At 44.3% G+C, this 12,782-nt stretch overlaps 1 protein-coding gene across 11 annotated transcripts in view; it reads right to left on the minus strand.

The window, feature by feature from the left end:
* FBXO34 (F-box protein 34) overlaps window positions 1-12,782 on the minus strand; it is a 40,892-nt gene that overhangs the window by 22,362 nt on the left and 5,748 nt on the right. For 6 of the 11 annotated variants that reach the window (XM_064715896.1, XM_064715887.1, XM_064715889.1 and 3 more), the window contains exon 2: window positions 4,389-4,467. The exons of 3 other annotated variants lie outside the window; for them this stretch is intronic. The gene's annotated coding sequence lies outside the window, so the exon portion shown is untranslated. Of the gene's footprint in view, window positions 1-3,731; window positions 3,980-4,388; window positions 4,468-12,782 lie in introns of all 11 variants that reach the window. 2 more of the 11 variants (XM_064715892.1, XM_064715885.1) reach the window with 1 other exon arrangement.

Here is a 12,782-nt window from a genome sequence, read left to right on the forward strand (position 1 = left end):
TTTACAAGACTTGAATTTTTTTTTTAATGAAAAAACACAGAAAACATAAAATCCTAGAATGATTTGGGTTGGAAGGGACCTTAAAGATCACCTTGTTCTAATACCCTGCCATGGCAGGGACACCTTCCACTGTCCCAGGCTGCTCCAAGCCCTGTCCAACCTGACCTTGGGCACTGCCAGGGATCCAGGGGCAGCCACAGCTGCTCTGGGCACCCTGTGCCAGGGCCTGCCCACCCTCACAGAGAAGAATTTCTTCCCAATATCTAATTTAAATCTCTCCTCTTTTATTTAAATCTTCTCCCCTTTGTCCCATATCCCTATCTGCCCACATAAAAAGTCACATTCCCTCTTTTTCCAAGCCCTGGAAGGGGCTCCAAGGTCTCCCCAGAACTTTCTCTTCTCCAGGTGAACACTCCCAGCCCAGCTCCAGAGCAGAGGTGCTCCAGTCCTCAGAGCATCTTTGTGGCCTCTGCTCTAACAGCTCCAAAAAACAACTTTATTATAAAGACAGAAAAAGGAAAAAATACCTACATTGCTCTCTAACTCAATATTCCCATTGCTCCCTCTAGCACAAACAGTATTTTCCCCTCTTGGACAAAATGGAGAAAATATGAATAAACCCCACCAAATCTCTAAGAAGTGAAGCAGAAAATAAGGAGCCCACAGCTGTGGTTTAGAAGGGATGGTTTGAGTGAGGCAGATTTGGAGCTTTGGGGATTGTGACCCTGCTGTGGAAACCCTCAGCACTTTACAAACCAAATGTGCCACTCCAGAGCTCCCACTCATCCCCCTGGCCTTCAACAACCAATTCTCTCCCAAAAGCCAGCTGCAGCCCAAACCCTGAATTACCAAAGCAATCACCAATCTCCAGCCCTCACCCTTTGACATCTCTCACCAATTCTCTATGAGCTTGCAGGAAATCATTTCAAACAGCTCCCTCAAGAAAATAAGTTTCAAGCTTTAGTTTTTTCCATCCCAAGCCATCCCTGCACTATTTCATAGCTCTGATAATTATACCACTGACTAAACCTCCAACTGGGAATAGCTGTTTTTATCATCACTATTAAAAACAGTCCCTCACACTGTTAGGAATCTGGAAATTCACTGGAGCTGCATCCCACCCTTCGGCCTCTCAAAACACTCCAGAGCAATGAAAGTATGTGCTGAAACCAGAGGATCCCTGTGCTGAGCAGCTCCTGCCATTTCTGGGAACTGCAACTGCTTCCTCAGTGAACCATGGAGGTTTGGTTATTGATTTTAGCAGGGCAAGTGGCACCAGAGCTCTGAAAGTCAAAATTTTCCATATTGGACTGGGAAAGTTTAGTTACTTTTAGATATGCAGCAGTGACGTGCATGCTAAAAAGCTCCTCACGTTCACCTAGTTTTGTAGTTTTTATGCATTTTTAAAAATTAAAAAGATCATCTGCAGTTTTCCTTTCCTAAAAGCACATTATCTTGGTTTTTACACCCTGGCCAGAAGAGAGACTGACAGCTCTCAGGGAAGCAGCAAGATGCAGAAAAACAAGAGTTGAAAGAAAAGTGGATTTAAAAAACAGCTTTTAATTATCTGAAGGTACAGTTGCCAAGCAGACAGCAAAGAGGCTGTGCATCATTTACAGATGGGAAAATTCCCCCAGGTTGATTTCACAGCCAATTACAGTGGATTAACCTATTAGGAAGAATGAAATAGATATATATTTTTTGGTGGATGCAAGTTTCAACAGCTTAAAAAATCATTGCCACTGGTACTTTGATACATAGGATCAGCAAACTGTTTTATCACACTTCAAGTCATCACCATCCATTAACACACCCTAGAAAAAAAACCTCACCCTCTTTTTTAATGCATCTTTTGTCATTATTTCCTTCTCAGAGAACAGCATCTCTCTTGGCTCCCTGCTTTGGGTATCACTTCATACATCAATATTTCTTTTATTGCTGTTAAAGAGAAACATCTAACACCTTCAAGCTGTTTTACACACACCTTTGCACACACATCTATTATTATACCTGCCAGATGCCACTGCATAAGGTATTTGTCAAACAGAAAAGCACCAAAGCACTGATTTTCAGCTTTCCAGGATCCCTCTGCTAAATCCTGGGTGTGCCTACTTTTGTTTGGTATCAAGTTCCTCCTGCTGGCTCCGCTGCAAGAACAAACTACAGGGATAGTTAAGTTTTTCCCCACCACCAAAAACATCTGTTCCTTTTCTGAGTTCTCCAGACTTCCTTCCCTTTGACTGTATCACAAAGCCTCTCTTTTCAGCAAGGCTCCATCACCATTATCTTCTTGTTCTCTGCACAGCAGCTTGAATCACTGGGTCCTGCAGAGCTCCCAGTCCTTTCAGCTCAAGGCCAGGATCTGAATTCAAGCATCATGATTTACAGAGAGGGTTGTTAAACTCCTTCCCTGACTCTTTTTTTACCACTTCACAGTTTCCTGTCCTGGGAGGCAACCAAACTGCTACAAGAAATGCCATTTTCTGTTAAATGTCTTCAATTCCTGTGACACTGAGCATTTAAAACAATTATGTTCCTTCCAAATCTTGTACTATAACAGCTTTTACCCACAAAGTGCAGAGATGAGCAGAAATTGCTTTAGCACCAAGGAGTGTGAGTTGGTTATTTGCTGCATCTCACAGCATTTCTTGTTAACATTCAGCCTTGGCACAACCCACCAGCACAATGTCACCCCTCAAAACTCCACTGTTCAACCTAAAGGCACTGCTTTTTTTAATCTTTTTTTTTATTTTAAGGGTGCATCAGCTGCTCACTGCAAGTGGGAATGCTTCATTTAGCACACACACACTTGTTAAACTGCTCACAGCATGCAAATAAAACACTGCATTGTGCAAAAGTCATTCAGTCTCCCCATCCGTAGATATGAGCAATGGAACCGAGGCCAGGAAAGAGAAACTTGGAACAACTTGCAAATATTTCAGTCCCTTATTCCCAGTATTCACATCCCAGGCTGAAGCCCACAGCCCTGTCATGCTGAGGGGTGACCATGTTTAAGAATCTGCCCTGTGCAGGGGGTGGGAAAAGGACCATTATCTGTCTTGCCCCTGGACTGCACCCTGTTATTTGTAGTTATTACTGCAAACTGCCTTTTTTTCCAGACAATGGTTGTGTTATTGTAGGTACCTTCATGCCTTGCCAAAGCACATACACACAGCAATTCAGAACAATCAGCCTTGTTTTCATGGGAGCAAAGGTTGCAGCCAAATGAAATGGGTGGAGATCACATTAAACAATCTTGGAATCTGCTAATAGGATATAGGAAAATGTGACCATAATGCAGATGCGGAGTTCCCCTTTCACCTTCCAATGTTATGGATAAAATAAAAGCTTTGGAAAACCAATTAAACTGTTTGAACAACATTAAGCAAGTCAAAGTATTCTCAGGGTGCTTACAAGACCACTGAGAGCTTCTTTAAAATTAAAAGAAAGCAGTGCCCTTTCAAAGCTCTGAAACCAGAGAGCATTTCCCCACCCCAGAAACAATGATCCTTTCCACCACCTGTTTTAAAGATATAGGAAACCTGCAAGTCCTCTGCTTCTCCATGGTGAAGAGAAGCTCATCAAGACAATTGTTCCTGTCTCAGGGACAAATTCAGCCCCTCCTCTAAGGGGGGAATTGCACACTGAGGCACCTTGGTTGGTCAGCTGTAACCTGCATTCCCCTTGTTTGCTTTTGAGATGTGCATTAGTCAGCTTTCTCCTCCACAAACCTGATTGTGCCTCTGCATGATCGTGCACTGAAGTCATGTCCTTGAGAGTGTGACATCAGTCTGTTGCCATGGCAATGCACAGGGCAGTCCAAAATTCAGTATTATGGCATCACTGCAGGATCAGACAGCAGAACAAGCCAACGCCTGAGAGCTGGTTAATGCAGCACGAACAGCCACGACATTTCCATCGAAATGTTAAAGTGGAACTGCACTTCAGCACAATATTCTTCATAAATATGCCTGGAAGCCTCAAGAAAGACAATCCAGAAGGTCACTGAATTGGAGAAACAGGCAAACCATCATGCATCACTAAAAAGAAGGGCAATATGTTTCCAAGGATGGCCACCAAGTATGAAGAAAGCTCAGCTCAGCTCTCTGAATAGAAACCACCATCTGTTCCTAAGGCAACACCAGAGCTGCCTAAAGACATCATCATCCACAGAGAAACAGGCATGGTCCCTCAGCACCCCAAACCAAGTGTCAGCTTGCACCCAGCTTTTCTGGAAATCAGAGGCTGGAGGATCACAGCACTGTCAGCCCTTTCAAAGGGACAGCATTACATAAGACACAGTTCTTCAATTCCAAGCTTTGAAGCAAAGATCAGCACACCATTAACCCAACCTGTAACAAAGCTATGGAGTTAAAAAAGGGTGGTACCTTCCAAGAGTTGTTATTCCATGTAGGGTTAGACATTACACTTCTGTAGGTTCCTTACACACTCAGGAGAATGGCATTTCTGAAGAGCAAAAGGGAAGGAAAAAGGAAATTAGTGACACAGTAAAGGTATTAACAACCACTACCCAGCTCCTAAAGCCCAAAAGATCCAGTTTGCCCAGTCAAAGGGCACATGGGAACAACAATCCATGCATTGCTGATGTGGAGAACCACCAATTCAAGACTTCCAGTGCTGACTGATCAAGTACACCCCAAAACCAGCCCAGTGGCTGGGCAGAAGCCAACTTGGCACCACGAGAGCACAGACAGCAGAGAGGAGGGACAGCCAAGCCCCAGAAACCACACTGGGCCCTTTCTTTACCTGTTCCTCTGTTCCCATCAAGCACACATGTTTTGGGGTCGGGGTGTGGATTCCAGTGGCTGTGGTGACACCCAGATCCCCCAAGCCCCTGGAGTGCCAGGGCTGTTGCACGTCAGCTTCCACGTAACGCGGCCGCTCCCCGCACGCCTGGCTGGTTTCATTTCTCCTCCTTCCGCTTTCCCTTATTAATCCACACCTCCCCAACAGCTCAGACAACACTTCCTCCTGCAGAGCTGACCTCCAGCCCTGCCATAACCCCAGGTGCACCCACAGTTTCTTCACACTGCCATTAACGAGGCACATTTCATGTTCTGCACACGGATGCAGCCCTCACCCACTCGGAACCCCTCCGCCCATGTCCCTGGCTGTAATTACCCCATCCCTCCTTATCTAACACCCAGCACAAGCCTCGGGGCTGGGAACCTCTGTTTGTTTGGCTCTGCAGTGTCACACACCCCAGTGGTGTTGTATAAATAAATTCCACAACCTGTTTGAGCCTGAGCTCGATGGAGACTTGAATTCTCCCCGTTTCCAAGCGCCTGCTGCAAATACCTTCGCTCGCTTACGCAATCGGCCACCAAGGCAGCTCCGGGGCCAAACACCACGACAGCCAACTGCTCCCACGGGCCACAACTGCACAGAAAACAACTTAAATCCCTCTGCTTTTAAATACAAATTGCAGATTATAAAGGGATGAGACAGGCAGAAGCAGACAGCTCTCGGAAATGCGCCTCTGCCTGTCACCTGAAGGACAAGCTCCCTGTGCCGGTGTCACCTCTCGGCCACCACAGCACCCAGGCTTTGCCACAAGCCTCAACACCCAGCAGGTTACCCAGCCACAAGTCTGAAGTACCAGGGAGGATGAGATTCTGGAAGCAATCTTGAGCCAAATGGATTTCAGAGTAAAATAAAGCCAGCAGGCTTCATCTCCATGGAGCTGCTGCAACACAACATAGGCTGAGCAAGCCACTCAGGGCAGAGGTCTTTCCTATTAAGTACCTAGTAAATTCAGATTAAAGTCACACAACTTTTCCCCCTCCCTCATATAAAAATCAGATGCTATCCAGCCTGAGGAATCAATCCAGCTTCTGCAATAAGGAAAACCTGCTCACAGCTACATGACACCACACACAATCCATGGGATTGTGGCCCTTCAGGTACTCATTAAAAACTTTTTCCCTAGAAAAGTCTCCAGTAACAATTTGTCTTCCACTCATTTTCTGCAGTGAAGATGGATGGTGACTAAGTACTGGATATAGAAGCACATGAGAAGTCCCAGTGCAGCCAGGCCAGGCCATAAACACACCAGTGTAATGCCATGGACATTCCCCAAGTGCCCACCTGCTCCCATGTGCTGATTCCAACATCACAGGGGCCAACAAACCCCTGAGCCAAACACCAGGAAGAGAGGAAGGAGGCACTGAGGCCTCCTTGGCCAATGCCATTAAAAGGCAAACAGAAGCCAGAGAAGAGCCAAAGCTGGGTGAATGTGATGGTGTTCACAGGTGGAGGAATTCTGCTCACTCTTAGGAAGGAGCTGGGCTTTGCTGATGCTTCCTGACTTACCCAGCTGAACCTCCTGTCCAGAGGTGAGTCCCTTCCCACCTGGATTACCCTGGGAGCAGCTTGAAAGTTATCACAGTTCATTTTTTGGCTTATTTCCCCTACAAAGTCAAGGCACCCAACCTCTTCAAAAGGCAGCGTGGCACTTGTGCTCCCATGTGAGACTCACATCCTAAAATTTCTCCTAAACAAACCATGAGCAAAGAGCACTGGGAGTCAACACCCCCAGCAGGTGGGGGCCAGGCAGCCCTGCCAGGTAACACTCCAGGCCTGAACCTCATTTTATTTTGGCAATACCCAATCCAACCTGCCAGCCTCCTGTCCCCGCAACATCCGTGGCCAGAAAGGGATGCAGGAGTCTGATCAGCTACAGACTCTCAGGAAAAATGTATTTTCCCCAAGACAAATAAAGAAATACCACTTTTAAAATGGAACATGATGCAGTTCATCTCATTAAATAAGTCACACTGTCCCTACACGGATCCACTACATGGACCCACTACAGTACACAATGCACAGGTTGGTTTGCAAAGCATATTTGGGCTTTTCCCTCTGAAAGCCACCCTAAAAATGTAAGATTCAATTAAAGAGGCCTTGTACTCTGTTCCTTTGAAATTCACCACCACTTCACCTTATTTATTTCCCAGATCTTAGTGCTGCAGTTGGATCTACACCACCAACCCTATCAGCCAAGTTACCACCGACACAACCAAACCTCAACTTAAACTATTAACTTTCACAAAGTATATATACATTTTCTTTCTCAAAACATTTAACCTGCTAACAAATACCTGCCTTAGTGCATTACCATCCTCCCATTGTCCTGGAGTGAGTTAGCAGGCTTGCAGCAAAACACAGGGAGAGCCAAGCACGCTCTGCCCCTGGCCAAGAACAGACCCCCTTTGGGGCAGCGACACTTGAGGTCAATTTAATGGGAAAACAAACTACTTTTCCATTCAAGTCCAAAGCAGAGACAAAGAATTTTATGTGGCTCACATTGCACACTCAGCTGTCTTTTTAGGAAAGGATCAGATTTAATGGTTCTGTGGCAGTCCAGAAAAAATGAGCCTGAAGAGAGTTTAAGGTTTGGCCGGTTCTGCACTGTGCAAAGTCCAGGCACTTGTCTGGGGTGATCTTGTGGCCTTAAAAAAGTACCTGAAAGTCATCATCATCATCAACAGCAGCTCCAGGTGTTTTGTGAGGCCCTGGCACAGGGTGCCCAGAGAAGCTGGGGCTGCCCCTGGATCCCTGGAAATGTCCAAAGCCAGGTTGGACAGGGTTGGAACAGCCTGGGATAGTGGGAGGTGTCCCTGCCCATGGGAGGGGGTTGGAACAAGATGGACTTGAAGGTCTCTCCCAACCCAAACATTCTGGGATTTTATGATTTCCCAGGGTTCAGCTTGGAGTACAAATTCACTTTCACCCCATTTCAAAGAGAGGCAAAATCCGTCTGTCCCAAGCTCTGCCTGATACTTCTCTTGTGCATCACATGGGCTGCATTTAACACCATTTCCACACCAGAGAACCAAAATGAGGCAAAGCTTCAACGTGACCACCCTCACCACAGGGACTCGTATTCTGAAGCAGCAGAGATGTGCTCAGGCCCTTTCACTTGACTGTTTCAGGGCCTAATGCAGACAGAGAAGTTAATTAACATGTATTGCTCTGGAAAGGAATATAATCCAAACCTTCACTGGTTTATATCTAAACCCTCTGAGACATCCAACGTCAAAGCTGAACAGATCTTCACCTGGCAAACATTTGGAGAGCCTTCAACTGAAGCTTCCAGGTATGGGAATGCAGTATTTTAGGATCTTTTTGCTACATCCACTGGGGACACACCTCTAACACAAAGCCCAGAGAATCATCATGACAGCTGCAAAAACAACTTTGTCCTGGCTAACATTCACATAACGAAATTACAGATTCACTCCAGGGAAAAAGGAAAAAGCACTTAAGTTTTGTTTAGATTGAAGTGCTGCGAGCCACGCCACTTATCTGCTATCAGAGCAGATTGCAGGGCTGCTCCAGTGACTATTCTGTAATGAAGTAACTGGAATTGGAAGGTATGCAATTAGTCCTATCTCCTCCTCCTCTGCCACCTCCCCATCGAGAAGAAAAGCAGCACAGACGTTATCACCTCTCCCTGGAGCTCTGCTCCCCTCATCACTTAAAATACCCACAAAGCAAAGTAGGGCTGTCACTTACAAGCTGCTAACAAGGCTGGCTTGGCCCGGACTGGCAGCAAAGGTGAATTCTCAGCATCTCCCCAGGAGAAAGTTCCAGGGTTACCTCATGGGATGCTTTCTCAGGTACCCACACACACATGTATATTAAGCTTAACATGCCTGCATTTAGCTACATTTTTAACTCCATAGCTTTGTTACAGGTTGGGTTAATGGTGTGCTGATCTTTGCTTCAAAGCTTGGAATTGAAGAACTGTGTCTTAGGTTTGAAAGGGCTGACAGTGCTGTGATCCTCCAGCCTCTGATTTCCAGAAAAACTGGGTGCAAGCTAACACTTGGTTTGGGTACCTGTTTCTCTGTGGATGATCTTTAATCTTTTATTAGCTCTATTTTTAAAGATTTTTTCCCCCTACTAATAACTCAAGAATTATTGAAGTAAAAAATAGTTTGATATTTTCAGAGCTTTGTAGTCAACACACCTAGCAACTGACACAATTAAAGTTTCAGAAATCCTAAGCATGGCACGAATTCCACTGTAATTCATTCTTAAGGAAAAAAAGAAAGGCTCCAAAATAGCTTTGAAATTTCAGTAAAGGACAACTTCTGCAGGTTTATGAACTGTGACAACTTCTGCTTTCTGCATCTGCCTTTCCCTTTTCACATTTCCTCTTCAAAATTCAGTGGCACAGACTGGCAGCAAAGGTGATATTCTCAGCATCTCCCCAGGAGAAAGTTCCAGGGTTACCTCATGGGATGCTTTCTCAGGTACCCACACACACACATATATATTAAGCTTAACATGTTTGCATTTAGCTATTTTAGTAAAAGCAAACCACTTTTTATTTGGAGAATAAAAAAAGCACTGCTGTTCCAAGTAGCTGTAGGTTAAAGCATCTCTCACTAATCCTCCTGGGCATGAGCACTGGGAAGGGAATAGATTAAACTCAGGACACAGGTATCACTTGCTGGCACTCTGGGTAGTTTTACTGACTCCAGCCTGGCTCATTTTACCTGGCTCATTTACCCTTCCTTCCCCTAAAGAGCTCTGCTTTGTGTCTGTAAAGTGGTAAATGCAACTTTCCATAAGTGCATCTAAGAGATGGAGGATGCAAAAAGGCCCCAGACAGCCCAGAGCCAAATGGGAACTCAGTGAATCCCTGATTCCAAACTGCAATTCTGCTAAAATACAATCTGACATTTACTCAGGCTCAAAAGCTCACTCATCTCTTCCCCTCCACCCCAGTGATACCCACTGGTCTAATTAAAGACCAGGCTTCTCTCAGCAGCCTCTGCCTTACATTTAACCCAGTAAAACCTCTATTTGTGACCCAAGGGGACAGCTAGGGGATAGGGGGCATTCCCCAAATCCTTAAAATAAAATATTAAAATAACCTTAAAACCACCATTAAAGCAACATCAACTAACTTGCTCTGTGTAGGTCCACTAGAGATGCAGCAATTTTCACTCAGTGAATTCACTCTATTGAGTGAATTTCTATCAGGAAAATGTTGAGAAATAAGTGAAAATTAAGTTTTTCCCAATTTCTTAAAAACATTTTCCCAAAGACAATGGGCCACCCCTGCAGGATGCACTGGTGCCTTCACTTGGTAGGATTCAGTCAGGTCAGGGATGAAGATGTGTTAACCTCACAAAATCCACCCACAACCCTTTCCTTGCTCCATACATCTACTGATCCAAACAGGAAAAAAGCTAAAAAAAACTCCTTTTAAGGCAAGAGGAGTGTGCAGAATGGCAGCAGAGACCTTTGCTACAAAGGTATGTAAACTACTGCTCTTTATCCTACAATTTACCCCATGGCCTGCAGCTGACACATCAGCTGACACCATCTCAACAAGCCCATAAGCAGCTAAAGCTGAACAAAGCAATCATGAGGAAAACTGGTTCAGGCCACTGCTGGTGGCATCCCCTGAATGTCCCCTGCATGGAGGAAGCCTGACTCAGCCTGCAGAGCTGCACTGCAAACACAATTCCCAGCAACTTCCACCAAAGTCACGTCTCCAACTCCTTCTGCTGAGAGACCAACTCCAAGTGAGATGTTTTATATTTTAATATGACTACATCTGCAGTCCTACTGCATCTAAAAAAAAAATCCATAAGCACTTCTTTAAGAGAAATACAGGGAGTTTTTTTTTCCTTAACACATGGAAGATGGATTCATTGCTATCAGTAATCCTCCCACAGCCCCAGTTTCAGAAGGAGCTGCAGATTCACAGAGATTTCACCCACAAAAACAAGCACTCTTTGCATCACCTCATTCATCTGTTTATTAAGATAAAGTTACCTCATGAAAAAAAAATAAAATGGTGGAGTGTTATCCTTCTTTAGAGAGGAAATAAAGTGAAAAAATGCAAGGAACTAAAAGTCTGCTGGTAAGCTCCTGATGGTCAAATTGAGGTGTATAAACCAATTTTCAGACAACAAGATTTCCTTAAGGGTGAGGTTTCTTCTAGAATTCCCTCCCCAAGTGCCTGACATTTGTCTCAAGGTACCTTGCCTTGCATGTTCTCACTGCTCAGCAGTGGATCCTCCTCTCCACAGCACCAGCACATGTGCAGGAGGCCAGGAAGAGAATGGAAATAAATAGAATGAATAGAATAGAAAATGAATGAAAAAATGAATAGAAAGAAGTCACAGTAGACATCATGGCAAAGCAGGAGGAAAAGGGGCAGTTCTGCATGGACATTTACAGGGAGCTTGTCTCAGCCTCAGCAGTCAGGGTGGGAGGAAGCACAGAAGCTCTGAAGACATAAAAGCATCAAGAGACCCAACACAAGAGCAAAGGCTTCACCATGGGAAGGAATTTTAGACTTTGCAATAAAGGTGAAGCTCAGAACAAAGACCTCAATGAAGAGTTCCATAAATCCATAAATGAAAAGAGAACTGGGGTGCTCTGGAAGCACATGAACATCATTAATCACAATCCAACACCGGCCACTATCATTTACACACAAGTCCTGCTTGAAGCCAGGGTCCAAACTCTTTATTTTAAAACATAGCCTGCAGTATGACACATCTCAGAAAGGCAGACCACAGGCACAAACCATGAGCCTGTCTTTGAAGTTCAGATACACCAGAAAATTACTCCACCTCCCTAGATGCAGAGGGGATAGTGCTGCCTTTGATGCTGCAAGAAATTTTGGTCTCAAACTGCCCAAGGACTTCAAATTGGGTGTTGCAGCGTGGCAACACTCAAGCCTACACATACACACAAATATAATTATGCCTGGTCTAGACTTGGGGAGAGGGAAAAAAAAAAAAGAAAAAGTATTTTCAGTGATGTTAGCACGCAAAGAAAATAACAGCACATACAAAGAAACCTCTAGGGTGACTTAGGAAGAAGATTTTATGCTTGGCTTTCTGCCAATTAGAGAGGAATTAAAGAGTCTGGCAATATAACCCCGTTCATCCCAAGGAAGAAAATGCATTTTTAAGTGGTCAACAGAGCAGGAGGGATGAGAAAAAAGGGACAAAGACTCAGGAGTGCAACAGCACAGAGCAACACAGGAAGTTTCTGATGGTACTGAGACAGAATGTGGGCACAAATAATTCAAATTTTAAAATTAATCCAGTCTATTGCCTCCAAAAGAAAATCAGCATGTAACAGCTGACTCCAAATGACAGCATTCCAATAAAGCAGACAGTATTTTCTGCTATAAAATTCCAACTGCTTCAATATTTTACAGATTATCCACCTCCACTGACTGCCAACCAGCAAAATCAGTGAAAGGTGGAGGTCACAAAAACAAAAGCAAACCAAGTGGAAAAGGCATGGCTAGACAACTTGGGAAGCTGCAAATGTGTCAAAATAAAGCCTATGAGAAAGAAAGAACATTCAGTAGCTATCTGCAATGGTGAATTTACATCCAAACTCTTTGGAGCTTAAAAATTCACATCATAAGACCAGCTTTTACCAGAATTAGGACCAGACTTGACATGCCCCAGTTTCCCCAAGGTTACTTTTGGAAATGCATATACTCTTAAAATATTTCAAGTGCTCTTCTCACACTGCAGAAGAACAACCAAAACCCACCTTCTAATTTGACTTTTTTGGAATTATTTTTTTAACAAGAACTTCACTTCAACACTTTTTTTAAATCTGAATGACAGAAGGAATTTTGTGTCACGTTGCAGGTTGGAAGTTACTGGAAATGGCAGCAAGCTGCTGGTGCTTATATAAAGTCATTGCAAGGAAAAGACAAAAGAAGCTCCTGAAGCTTTCAAAATCAAACCCTGTAAAACACCAAA

Source organism: Zonotrichia leucophrys, chromosome 5, assembly GCF_028769735.1.
Source record: "Zonotrichia leucophrys gambelii isolate GWCS_2022_RI chromosome 5, RI_Zleu_2.0, whole genome shotgun sequence".
NCBI lineage: Eukaryota > Metazoa > Chordata > Aves > Passeriformes > Passerellidae > Zonotrichia > Zonotrichia leucophrys.